The sequence below is a fragment of the Crocuta crocuta genome, unplaced genomic scaffold (assembly GCF_008692635.1).
Source record: "Crocuta crocuta isolate KB4526 unplaced genomic scaffold, BGI_CrCroc_1.0 scaffold7, whole genome shotgun sequence".
NCBI classification, from domain to species: domain Eukaryota; kingdom Metazoa; phylum Chordata; class Mammalia; order Carnivora; family Hyaenidae; genus Crocuta; species Crocuta crocuta.
In genome coordinates, this window is record NW_027531904.1 from 2375411 (window position 1) to 2388226 (window position 12816).

The 12816-nt window shown below is 42.0% G+C and overlaps 1 long non-coding RNA gene across 1 annotated transcript; it reads right to left on the reverse strand.

The window, feature by feature from the left end:
• Nucleotides 1–277: 277 nt before the first annotated feature.
• Nucleotides 278–774, reverse strand: LOC144240154 (uncharacterized). The gene is made up of 2 exons (XR_013337620.1): nt 735–774; nt 278–452 (listed from the first exon to the last, which is right to left on the reverse strand). It is a non-coding gene; the product is annotated as an uncharacterized LOC144240154 (long non-coding RNA).
• Between the last annotated feature and the right edge of the window lie 12042 nt (nt 775–12816).

Below are 12816 nucleotides of genomic sequence, written 5' to 3' on the forward strand. Positions count from 1 at the left end.
GCTGTTGTCCGTAAGCTGGCTCACAGTACATAAATTTCAGGTTTCAGATTAGATGTTACTTCCTTGGGAAACTACCTCTTACAGCACAGGATTAGGTACCCCACAGCACTTTCTGCTTCCATCTTCCTAGAATTGACCCTATCTCTTCATACTAGGTTTGCCCTGTCTAGTGAAGCTCCTAATGTGTCCCCATTACCTGGCACAATTCTTGGGACAGAGCACCAGTGAATCAAAATTAACTAAGTAGATGAATAAAGAAATCGTAAAACACAACCGATACCTTTGAGGAATCATAAGATCTTTGGCGCATGCGTGGGTCTCCCTGTGTGTGTCAGACGTGATCCCTTGTCATCAAGAAGTTGTCAACCACACATGCTCAGTTACTGCAAATAGGCTGGGATTGGAGAAGGTCGCCTTGTCAATCTTCATCCACAGCAAAGAAGTTGTATAAACTAAAAAAAAAAAAAAAAAAAAAAAAAAAAAAGAATTGTTTCTGATTTTTCACAGTGTCTTCTTGTGTCATCCCAGGTGGCTAAAATGCAAACATTTTAACAAAGGTACTGTTCTCCAGAGACTAGCAAAGGTGAGAAGCGGGTCACCGCCCCCAGGGCGTGTTGAGCCTATTAGCAGGACATACTATTAGCAGAGCCAGGAAGGGCTGTTTGGTGGAGTTTATGGAAGCAGGACTCAGCTGGGTGGAGCAGAGGAATACAAAGGGTAACGTGCATCCTTACCTCACCCAGCTCTAGGAGAGCAGACCTGTGTCTTCTTTACGTCCTTGGAAAAATGGAATTCAATATAAAATATAGATGTTAGTGTTTTTTAATTATTTCTTTACATATATAATAAATTTAATTATTATGTAAAGAAATTAATAAAACAGACACCACATTCCACAACCCAAATGTGCCACGTTGACTTTTCATCGTGACTGCTTCGAAGTTGTTCTTTTAAAGAAAAATAAATTGCAGATAAAGTTAGGGGCACTCACTTACCTTCCTCCCATCCCTCCCCTCACCCATCTTCTCCGGAGATCATCACTAATTTGGTGTGCATTACTCGATTCACTATGCTGCTACGTGTGTGTATCTATAAACAATAAATAACATTGTTTGTTGTCATTTTGTATTTTACAAAGTGGTCCCAAACTGTATCCTAACACATAGTGCATCAAGGACAATGTTTCTGAGGCTGCTGTTGATTCGCAGGCAGATCTGGTTAGTTTGTTTTGACTTCCAATGTGTTTTTCCATCCCATGAATATTTACGTTTCCTGTGATTACCAATATATTTGAATTTATTTCCACCATTCTTATTTTGTGTTTTTTCTATTTATGCCTTTCTTTTCCTGCCCTTTGGCGGTATGGGGGTGGGAAAGGTGAATACCATGTTTTCTTTATTATCTCAGTTTCCTCTAACCATCTAAGAAATTACAGATTCTGTTTCTTTTCTTTTAATTTATCTTAAATCGTTAATGCTGCATGGTTGCCATCAAGAAAATATTAGGATATTAAAATGTTTTAACCCTGAATCATTTTCTCCCATCTTTCATGTTATTACTATCTAAAATATTAGTTCCTGGGGCGCCTGGGTGGCTTAGTCAGTTCAGCGTCCAACTCTTGATTTCAGCTCAGGTCATGATCTCACATTTCGTGGGTTCAGGCCCTATATTGGGCTCCATGCTGAAAGTGCAGAACCTGCTTGGAATTCTGTCTCTCTTCCTCTCTCTTTGCCTCTCCTGTGCTCTCTCCCTCTCTCTCTGAAAAATAAATAAAAGTAAACTTTAAAAAAAATTTAAAATAAAAAATAAATAAAATATTAATTCCACATCTTTAACCACAAAAATATAATCATTTAAAAAAAATTTTAGTCAAAGTTTATTTAGATTTGCTCACATTTGCTAATTGCTTTGCTGACCTTTGTATCCTTACTTCTCCCTTCTTTCTTCTGAACTGAATCTTCCTCTCCTTGAAGCACACCCTTTAGTGACTCAGCAAGAATCAGTGAGTGATTGTTTTAATCATCACCTAAGTATTTTGGGGCCGCCTGGCCAGCTCTGTCAGTGGAGTGAACGACTCTTGATCTCAGGGTGGTGAGTTCAGCCCCCATGTTGGGCATAGAGATTACCTAAAAATTAAAAAAAATTAATCATTATCTAAGTGTTTTTATTTTTTCAATGTTTTATTTGCCCCATCACGCCTGAATGATAGTTAGGTAGGATAAAAATCACCCAATACTGAAGGCTGCTGTCCTTAACCTCTGGTCTCTGCACATGGCTGCTTACCCATTTAGACATATACCAGATGATCTCAAAGATTTCTTCTATTCTAGGGGCGCCTGGGTGGCTTAGTCGGTTAAGCGTCCGACTTTCGCTTAGGTCATGATCTCGCGGTTCGTGGGTTCGAGCCCCGCGTCGGGCTCTGTGCTGACTGCCAGCTCAGAGCCTGGAGCCTGTTTCAGTCTGCGACTCCCTCTCTCTCTGACCCTCCCCTGCTCACGCTGTCTCTCTCTCTCTCTCCTAGAAATAAATAAAACATTAAAAAAAAAAAGATTTCTTCTATTCTATTACCGTATGAGAAAAAAAATAATAATAAAGGAAACCATTCTATTTCCTTAAACCCATTTCCTATTCTAATAAATAGGTGTGTTGCCTCTTCTATCACATGGTTTAATTTTGAATAAGCTAGGCTATCATGAAAATTTCAGTAATTCAGATAAAGGTAGAGGAAAATAGGTAGCGGGATTTAAGACCAGGACAGACTAACGTTCCCTTTACCTTTTCCCCCAAAGTGTGGAATCGTACTCACGACTCCAGCCTGGGACTTGCACGTTGTATTTCGTGACAGGGACAATCTGTTGTGTTTTGGAAGTGGTCCCTGTTTCTTGAGTCTATGCCCAGTATGTTTCGCTGGGAATCGAAGTTCCTCAAAACCTCATTTCTCACAGCTGTGTATTCAGTTGGCCCAGACCCCTCCGGCTGAATAAGAAGACTAGAAACAGACTCACCCACATATAAATGGTAACTTGGAACCCAACAGCAGTGGTATTTGAAATCACTGGGGAAAGAAAATTCAATTTAAAATATATGACTCGGACAATTGGCGTCATGCACAAAGTGATAAATTAGACCCTACCTCATGTAAAACAAATCGCAAATGTGAAAAACAGTATGTTAGCCCTTTTGGAAGAAAATGTAAGAGAATGCAATTTGCTGATACTACAGTAGGAAAGCAATTCATAAGGCACACAAAAACACAAACTGTAAAGTTTGTAACACAAACCTGTAAAGGTTACATTTTACAAATTACAGTGATAACCTCTGGATATAAAAAGAGGTCCATAAGAAGAATAAAAGGAGAGCCACAGAGAAGCATATAATCAATAAAGATTAATGGACTAAGATAAAGAAATATTACAAAAAAAAAAATTAAAAGACAGTCATGTTAAAATGGGCAAAGGATATGATCAGGGAATTTACAGAAACAAAAATGGAAACATCCAATGAACTTATAAAAAGATCCTCAGGATCCAGGGTGCCTGGTGGCTCAGTCGGATAAGCATCCAACTCTTGATTTCGGCTCACGTCATGATCTCACAGTTTGTGAGATCGAGCCCTGCACTGCTCTGTGCTGACAGCACAGATCCTGCTTGGGATTTTCTCTCTCCCTCTCTCTCTCTGCCCCTCCCCACTCGCATGAGCGCGCGCTCTCTCTCTCTCTCTCTCAAAATAAATAAACATTAAAAAATTTTTTTGAAGATATTCAGGGGAAGTGAAAATGAAAACAACATTAAAATATGATTTTACACCCTTAAAACTAAGGGTGTAACAATTAAGAGTCTGATAATACTAAGTGTGAACATGTCAGGAATAAAACTAGCAGAAGTTTTTGCTAACAGAAGTGTAAATCAGTTCAGTTGCTTTAATGAACAATTTGACAGTATTTTGTAATATTCAAAGCTGCTTGTTTTCAACTCAGAATTATATGCTGAGGAAAAAATTAGGGAGTCACATGTTCACAAGACATCATATAGAAAAATATTAATTGCAGCATTGTTTATAATATCATAAATTAAACATATGTTTCCACCATTGGGGGAATGGATAAATAAACCAATGGGATACTATGTAGTAGTTAAACCAATATTAATTTTATAATTAAAAAAGGTAAATTACAAAGAAGGATACCATGATGCCACTTCTATATATTTTAAAAACAAAAATGATACCATGTATTGTTTCAGACACCTTCAGGTATGCTAAAAAGTATGAAAACATGATGGGAAGGATACACACTAGATTCAGGACACATGATTACCTCTGAGAACAGAAACAAAATGGGGTGAGGTGCTTGGCTGGCTCAGTTCAGTGGAGCATGTGATTCTTGATCTCGGGATCATGAGTTCAAGTCATAGAGACTACTTAAAAATAAGATCTGAAGGAAAGAGGGAGAGAGAGAGAAAAGAAGGAAGGAAAGAAGGAAGGAAGGAAGGAAGGAAGAAGGAAGGAAAGAAGGAAGGAAGAAAACGGGATAAAGAGGGGTAAACTGTGCCCATATCTTCTACTTCATTCTTTCTCTCTTTTTCAAAGATTCCACTATACATATGTTAGATCATACAGTAATCCTATTCTGAAACCAGAGTTATCAATGAATGAAGACCTGAATGTGCTTCTCTGTCTCACACTTAGTCACTTAGTGCTTCCTACTCTTCATCACCAATTTGGGGAGATTTCTTCCCAACCAGAGACTTGAACTTCAATCAGGATCCCAGAAGAATCTTGGCTCTTCTGGTGCTGGCCTTCTTTCCCAGGGTCTTGAGATAGCCCTGAGGTACTGTATTAAATACCATACCTAACCCCAAACTGTGTTCTTCAGACACCAAGAAACTCTGTCTCAATGAATTCAGGATGATCTGCTACTTCATAGTGAGTTTCCAATGCACTGAATACCCAAAACCCCAGAGTTTGAGGGCAGACTTTGTTTCCCTCTTTGCTCGAGATAGTAAATGTTATTGACCTGCTATGTTAGTTACCTATTGAGGCATGAAAAATTATCCCAAAATTCAGCAAATTAAAACAAGACACAATTAAATCATAGTTCTGGAGGACCAGGAAGCCAGGCACTGCCTGACTGCGCCCTCTGCTTCAGGACCTCTCACAGGACAGAAGTCAAGTCAACTCAAGGTTCAGGTGGGGCAGGACATACTTCCAAACTCCGCTAGTGTTTGTTGGAAGGACTCTGTTCCTCACAGGTATTGGGCTGAGGGTGTCAGTTCTTTGCAAGATAATATTGACCACAAGCCACCTTCAGTTCCCGGCCCCATGGGCCTCTCCAACATGGCATCCAGCTTCTTCAAAGCATAAAACAGAAGACAAGGAAGGGTATGAGAGAGGGTCAACAAGAAAGCCCTCGCAAGGTAGAAATCACAGTCTTTTGTAACTTAATAATGGAAGTGACATCCCATTACCTTTGTCATATTCTGATCATGGGAAGCAGGTCACTAGGTCCAGCAAGAACATGTGAGGAGGAGGTAACGCGAAGGAGTAAAGTACCAGGAGGTGGGGAACACGGGGAGCTATCTTAGAGGTCTGCCTACCACACGAGTCCTTACCATCAGCCCAAAAATCCTCTTCCCAGTTCTTCCCAGGAGACCTAACAGGACCTAGGGCGAACCAGACTCCAAATGACCCTTCTGCTGTCCCTGATGCATGGCAGGCCACCCAGGCACACTGATTTCTACTTTCCAAAGTTGTCCCACTGTCCCCCTGCTTGTCATATAATCAAATTTAGCCTATGTTTTCATACGATGAAAATGGCAGACAGACACAAGGGAAGCTTATCCGAAGTTAAAGAAGCATTAAGGATGCTGCCAGTTTCCAAAAGAAATTCTATCTCCTGGTAAAAATAAAATCCTTATTCGGCTTGTCCAGTATGCTTGACCCACAGCCCAACAAAGGCGTATGCCTGTTCACGCTCACTGAAGCCACACTGTCTTCCCGAAAGAGTGATGTCGGCCCGAGGCTGTAGCTCAGCTCCTACAGAGGGACTTAAAAGGAAACAACAGTTCTTGGTCCAAAGCAATAAAGAGACAAGTGAGTCATAACAGTCTGGATTCTCCATGAGCATAAGCAGTCCTATGAATCGCCTCTATAAAAGTTCTGCCTTTCTATCCCAAGCTGCTCCAAGTGCCAAAAGCTTCCATTCAAGAGTTTTACAGCTCAGCCCTGTGCTCAGAAATGTCACTGCACATAAGAGGGCCTTTGATCTCTGGCCATACCCAAGCCCAGCGTCTGCAACCAAGCGTGGTTGATAGCAATCTGAAGAGAAAGCTCTTGGTTTCCTCTTGTCTATTTCTGTTCCACTTTTAATGGGGCCGTTTAGCTTCAGGCGCCTGCCCTCTGCCCTCCACACTTCCATCTCAACTAGAAGGCCAACAGGCCCCCGGCTCTGTGCTCTGAGAGCCCCTGAAATAATAAGAGTGGCAGAAATCACTCATAAAGGGCTTACTATGTGCCCGGCAGGGTCCTAAGATGTCCATAAGAATCTTATGTAGGAGGTTTTCCCAGATGAAGGCATGGAAAACGCAGAGGCGAAGTGACTAACAGAGTCAGAGTCACAGAGCTAGTGAGGCACTTGCGAGCAAGCAGTGTATCTCCGAAGTCCATCTTAGCCACTGTGCGGTGAAAGAGAGTGATGTAAGTCCCCACGAGAAGGTATCATACCAAGTGAGAATTGTGAGTCTCCCTTTAATAAAAGGAGAAGTTTTAGAAGAAACTTCTTAGATCTAAAAGCCCTTTTTCCCCTCAGGTACTATGTTAGCAATCCCTTCAGTGCGAAGACTGCACGTACAAGGCTTTGAACTGAGCCGAAACCATGAGCTGCTTAATCAAATCGAATTGAAGGCCCCAAGTCGGAATCAACTAGTCTCTGAGACCCATCAGAGGCAGCAGATAGATTTCTCCTGTTGACTTTTCCCGCCTTCAATATACAGACAGGTTCTATTCCTGTCAAATTGCTTTAGTAAAAACGACTTTTTTTTACTCATCTGAATTGGAAACCACAAAGTTTTTAAGTTTTTTTAAGATTATATTTTTTAAGATTATATATTTTTTAGTTTTAACATTTATTTATTTTTGAGAGAGAGGGAGGGCCAGAGCCAGCAAGGGAAGGGTAGAGAAGATGTGTGTGGGGGGGGAGGGGGAACAGCAGAGAGCCCAATGTGGGGCTCGAATTCACCAACCATGAGATCATGACCTGAGCCGAAGTTAAATCAGATGCTTAACTGACTGAGCCACCCAGGGGCCCCTAAGACTTTACTTTTAAGTAATCTCCACACCCAATGTGGGGCTCAAACCCACATCCCTGAGATCAAGAGTCGCACCCTCTACCGAGCCAGCCAGGCACCCCAGAAACCTCAAGGTTTTTTTATTTTTTTATTTTTTTATTTTTTTATTTTTTTTGAGAGAGAGAGAGAAAGCAGAAGCGAGGAAGGTGCAGAGAGAAAGGGGGACAGAGGATCCCAAGCAGGCCCCATGCTGATAGCCACTCAACCAAATGAACCACCCCGGTGCCCCTCAAGGTTTTTAAGCATTATTTTTTTTAAGTGTGAAGATTTATAAACTATGTCCAGGTCAAAAAATAATGGTAGTTCATAAGTCAGTCTAACATTTATCATAAACATGACATCACACAAATTCAAACATTAGTTATTGAAAATTGACTCCAGGTGTAGTTTCTATGTGAAACTATCATAGTGAAAACTACCTTTCTTCTCTCAGTCAGTCCACGTCAGGCAGGGCTTCCAAGCCAGGCCCCAAGACAGGGGTGGGTATCTATATGTGTTGTCAATGAGATCAGTCTACCACTCCAGCCGATGTGATTGCGTCAGGGACGGTCACATGGCCCTAGGCAAGCCAGTAAGAGCCTGGAAAGGAAGCCAGCACAGCAGAAAGCAGATAGAAACATGCTAATGATTTTGTTGGAACGCTTGGGTTCCATTTGGGCCAGAATCTCCTTGAAGATTGGGGGAGCCTATAAATCTCTTTGTGGTTTATTCTGTGGATTGGTTTTCTGCCCCTTGCCACCCAGAGTCCTGACTAGTCCAGAGGAACAGGTCAGCTTCCATATTCTGTTGAGTTACTACTGACCACAGCAGGTAATGGGAAATGACAGCAACGAGGGTGGACACTTACAAGCCACACCCATCGCCTGGGCCTCTGCTAGAGCACCCAGCCTTCCCCCAAATCAGGCAAAGACTTCCTGGCCAGGCTCACCCTATGCTGAAGGTCATATAAAGCTATTCTGGGGCAATAATAAACACTACACGCGTGGGTGTGTGCATGCATGCGTGCGCACACGTGCAAACACACACACCAGGCAGAAACACCACATTATTCTTCTCAGAGGAAAAAACCACGAGCAAAGTGTGGTTATGAGTCAACAACTGACTATAATTAGGGGCTTTTTCCCCCCCAGTAATATCTGAATTAAGGCAGAGAGAATGAGCACGTCCAGCAGTTGGTAAAGAAGTAACCACATCTTTCCTAATGTTTCCAGTGATTCAGTCCCTGAAGAACAGGCCTCTGCAAGTCAGAGGGGAAGAAAAAAAAACTTCCTAGGAGAATTTAATACCCAAGTAATTGGGAGTTTCCACCTCTCTATCAAAGTCAAAATGACTCTTCCTTAGATCTGCCACACTGGGGCCCAGTATAACTCAAGCATCCACTCCAGAAACAAGACTTTTGGTTCATTTTTATTTCAACAATTTTATCACAACATAGGTAATAGAGAGAGAAGACTGCATAAACATCTATGTACACCTTAAAAATAGTTAAGCAGCAATGTCCCACAACATAGGCTTGGAAATACATTACAAGTGATTTTTTTATCTTAATTTTTATTTATTAAGTGATCTCTATACCCAAGGTGGGGCTTGAACCCATGACCTTGAGATCAAAGGTCGCATGCTCTCACAACTGCGCTAGCAGGGTGTCCCCATTATAAACGATTTTAAGGTCCATGGTGCGCCCGTATCTAACTCTGTCCTGCCCCTTATTCACTCCCCAGAGAATTAACCACGACCCTCATTTTAATGTCAAGCAGTCTTTTATATTAAAAAAATAAGAATTGTGCCATGAGTAAAATTATCGCTAAAGAATATATTATTTCATTTTGAGAAACTCAGCAGTCAGCGCACCCTAGCCATGGAAGAAATAGGCAATGATGAATGCCTCTTTTAGTCGAAGGCTCCTGAGAAAAGCAAAAGTGAGCAGAGTCTCCTGAGTCACAGCCTGGGTTCACCTTCCACCCCTTCTGGAAGGGCCATGTGTAGGGCCACGGCTTGTCAGTGAGTCCTCGGAAACAGAGTTTGCCACAGTTGGGGCACCGGGCAGGACCGAAGCATGAGCCAGGCACAGGACATGCAGCATTATTAGTGGACCATTGAGTATTTTCTGATTCTAACCTTAGGACTTATGGGGCGCCTCGGTGGCTCAGTCGGTTAAGCATCCGATTTCAGCTCAGGTCATGATCTTGCGGTTCATGAGTTCCAGCCCTGGATCAGGATCTGTGCTGACAGCCCAGAGCCTAGAGCCTGCTTCAGATTCTGTGTCTCCCTCTCGACCTCTCCCTGGCTCATGCTCTGTTTCTGTCTCTCAAAAATAAAAAAATGTTTTTAAAAACTAAGAATAAATAAACCTATGACTTCATTACTGGCTCTCAGGGGGCAGTATGTGCTCAAGACAAGCCAATATGATTATCAGATCCACTGTTCTCAAGTGGAAAGAAAAGTCAATGGCAGTTGGGGATCTTTTTTAAAAAATATTTTATTTATTTTTAAGAGAGAGAGCTCAATAGGGGCAGAGGGAGGGGCGGACAGAGAATCCGAAGCAGGCTCTGCACTGACAGCAGTGAGCCCAATGCAGGGCTTAAACTCCTGCATGACCTATGAGATTCACGACTGCAGCCAAAGTCAGATGCTCAACCGACTAAGCTACCCAAGCGCCTTGGGAGTTGGGGATCTTGCTAATGGCAGCACTCAACCTCTCTGTCTGGCCACACTGTGTAAGCACAGCTCTCCTTCTGGGATCTTCTTCAAAAGATGGGATGCCTCTTAGAGGAGGTCACTTGCGGGGATGAGCACTGGGTGTTATATGGAAACCAACTTGACAATAAACTATTTTTAATAAAAAGATGGGATGCCTCCTCTTTTCTAACTGAATGTCCTAATTCCTGTGCACTATGTCTCTCTTGATTTGCTCTCTCGTTTTTGGTGGAGTACATCATACGTGAGATGAGATTCTTAAGAAAGAGTGCATGAGACGTAAGGGTTTTGAGACTGTGTGTGCCCAAAAATGTATTTTTCAACTCTCAAACTTAAGTGATAGTTTGGGTAGAGAATCTATTATGGAGTTTTCCTTCAGAATTTTAGAAGCATGTCCAAACCCATGTTTCTCCCTAAACCTTTTTACTTATCCTTTCTTTTCTCTTTGGAAGCTTGCAGAAACTTCTATTTGTTAACAGCGTTCCAAAATTTCACAAGATATGCCTTGTTGTAAGTCTGTTTTTATCCATTTTGCTATACATTCAATAAAACTTTTGAATCTGGCAACTTATGTTTTTCAGTTCAGGGACATTTTCTTCAAGTTTTTCTTTGATGATTTCGTCCTCTTTTCCTCTCATTCTGGGAACTCAAGTTATTTACATATTGGATCTCCTGTACTGATTTTCTTACATTGTTATTATAGCTTCCATTTCTATATTTCTTACTCTCCTTTCTGGGTAATTTTCTTTTCATCTATTGAGTTTTTATTTCTAGAAGCACATTTTGTCCCGAATATTTCTTTTTTACAGCCTCCTTAGATTTCCCCCCCATGAACATAGTATGCTCTCCTTTCCTTCTGAGAATTTTTTTAAGTGTATTTATTTTTGAGGGAGAGTGTGTGTGCAGGGGAGAAGCAGAGAGAGGGGAGAGAGAGAGAGAAAAAGAGGAGGGGGGAATCCCAAGCAGGCTCCACACTGACAGAGTGGAGCCCAATGAGGGACTTGAACCCACGAACTGTGAGATCATGACCTGAGCTGAAACTAAGAGTCGAACACTTAACTGACTGAACCATCCAGGTGCCCTCCTTCTGAGAATTTAAGAGCTTCCTTTTTATCACGTGTTCTTCTCCCTGTCTTGTCTCTATACGCTCTACATTGCTATTGTCTGTTTGCTTTTTCCATCTCAACCTATCATAATAGAGACTTTTCTCAGATATCTAGGACTTTTTGATCATCTACTCATAATAACCAGTAGAGAAGAAAAATTGGTTGGAAGGTCTGAGCATATGATGAGTTCGGTGACTTTGAACTTCACTGTAGGATTGGACGGGTGGTGCCTTTTAAGGTGAAACTCTGATGTCAATATAAATAGCTCTTCATTCTTTGTCTGGCCTGTTTCTCCAAGAATAGCCTTCCAATGTCCTGCCCAGAGGTGAAAGCCCTAGTTCTGGAAGCCAACTGGAAAAGCAGGGCAAGAGGTCCGCTAGTTCTGAATTTAGTGTACATATGGTCACTTAATCTCTCCGGGGCACGTGTTCACACAGTATGGTGCCCACGCCCACGAGTAGGTCTGAAGGACCCCATCCAGAGGCTTTCCGTCCTACCCCCTTCAGATACTAAACCTCCATCTCCCCACCAGGATGGGCAAAGGACAATCATAAATGACAGGGCGGGATGCCTGGGTGCCTGAGTCATTTAAGCATTCAACTCTTGATTTCAGCTCAGGTCATGATCTCACAGTTCATGAATTCGTGAGTCTGAGCCCCGGCCCGGGCTCTGTGGCTGACAGTGTGGAGCCTGCTTGGAATTCTCTCACTTCCTCTCTATCCCTCTCTGCCCCTTCCCCGCTTGCCTTCTCCCTCTTTCCACCCTCGCCCCTCTGAAAATAAATAAAAAATAAACTTTAAAAAATAAGTAGATAAGTGACAGGGCAACATGGCTTTACTGTTTATAGTTTTTTGAGTTCAGTTTCTTCAACTGCCTTTCTATTGCTGTAGTTCATTTGTTCCCACCGACACAAAAGTGACACACAAGTGCTGAAATGGAGTTGATATGTTTAAATGAAGACATTCTGCAAACACCAGCTGCAGGCCTCCCTGACAGTCACCTGTGAGAAACCTATGGGAACACCTTCTCCGCCTGGGGTAGAGGGGATAGAGATTCCTTGGCCATAAGGAGGAAAAAGGTAACTCCCTTTCCCTTGAATGTTGTCTCGAAAAATCTCTCCTGTTACTCAAGGCCATTCCATCTGTCATTGCTTCCTTTGCCTTCTGACATCGAAAGGTCCCCCTGTAATTAAAAAAGCTCCATCTGATACCTTTCTAGGGATTTTTCTGGCTAAATATTCCATGTTCATAAAGACATAGTTAGGATATTCGTATATGTCATGTCATTTGTTCCTTGTAACAATAGCCCTATGAATTAGGAAGGTTGGGTATTATTAGGAAGGTTGTTGTTGTTATGATTATTATTACAACCACCCTTTTACAGAAGTGAAAACTTAGGCTCAGAAGGGTTGCATGACTTACCAAAGATCACATTGCTTGCAACAAGGCAGGCCAAGGTTATCACCCAGATATTCTGCACCATATGTCTGCACTGCTGTCCACCATATTGCGCTGCTTCAAATAAATCAGTAGTCCCCATGGACGTATCCAGTTAAATTTTCACAAACAGTTTTAAGGAAGGAAACGTTTATCATCGACCTTGAACAAAAGTTGAGAAACACACCTCACCACGTGTGCCTTTCCTGTTAGGCTGAAAATGTGAGTGGTTCA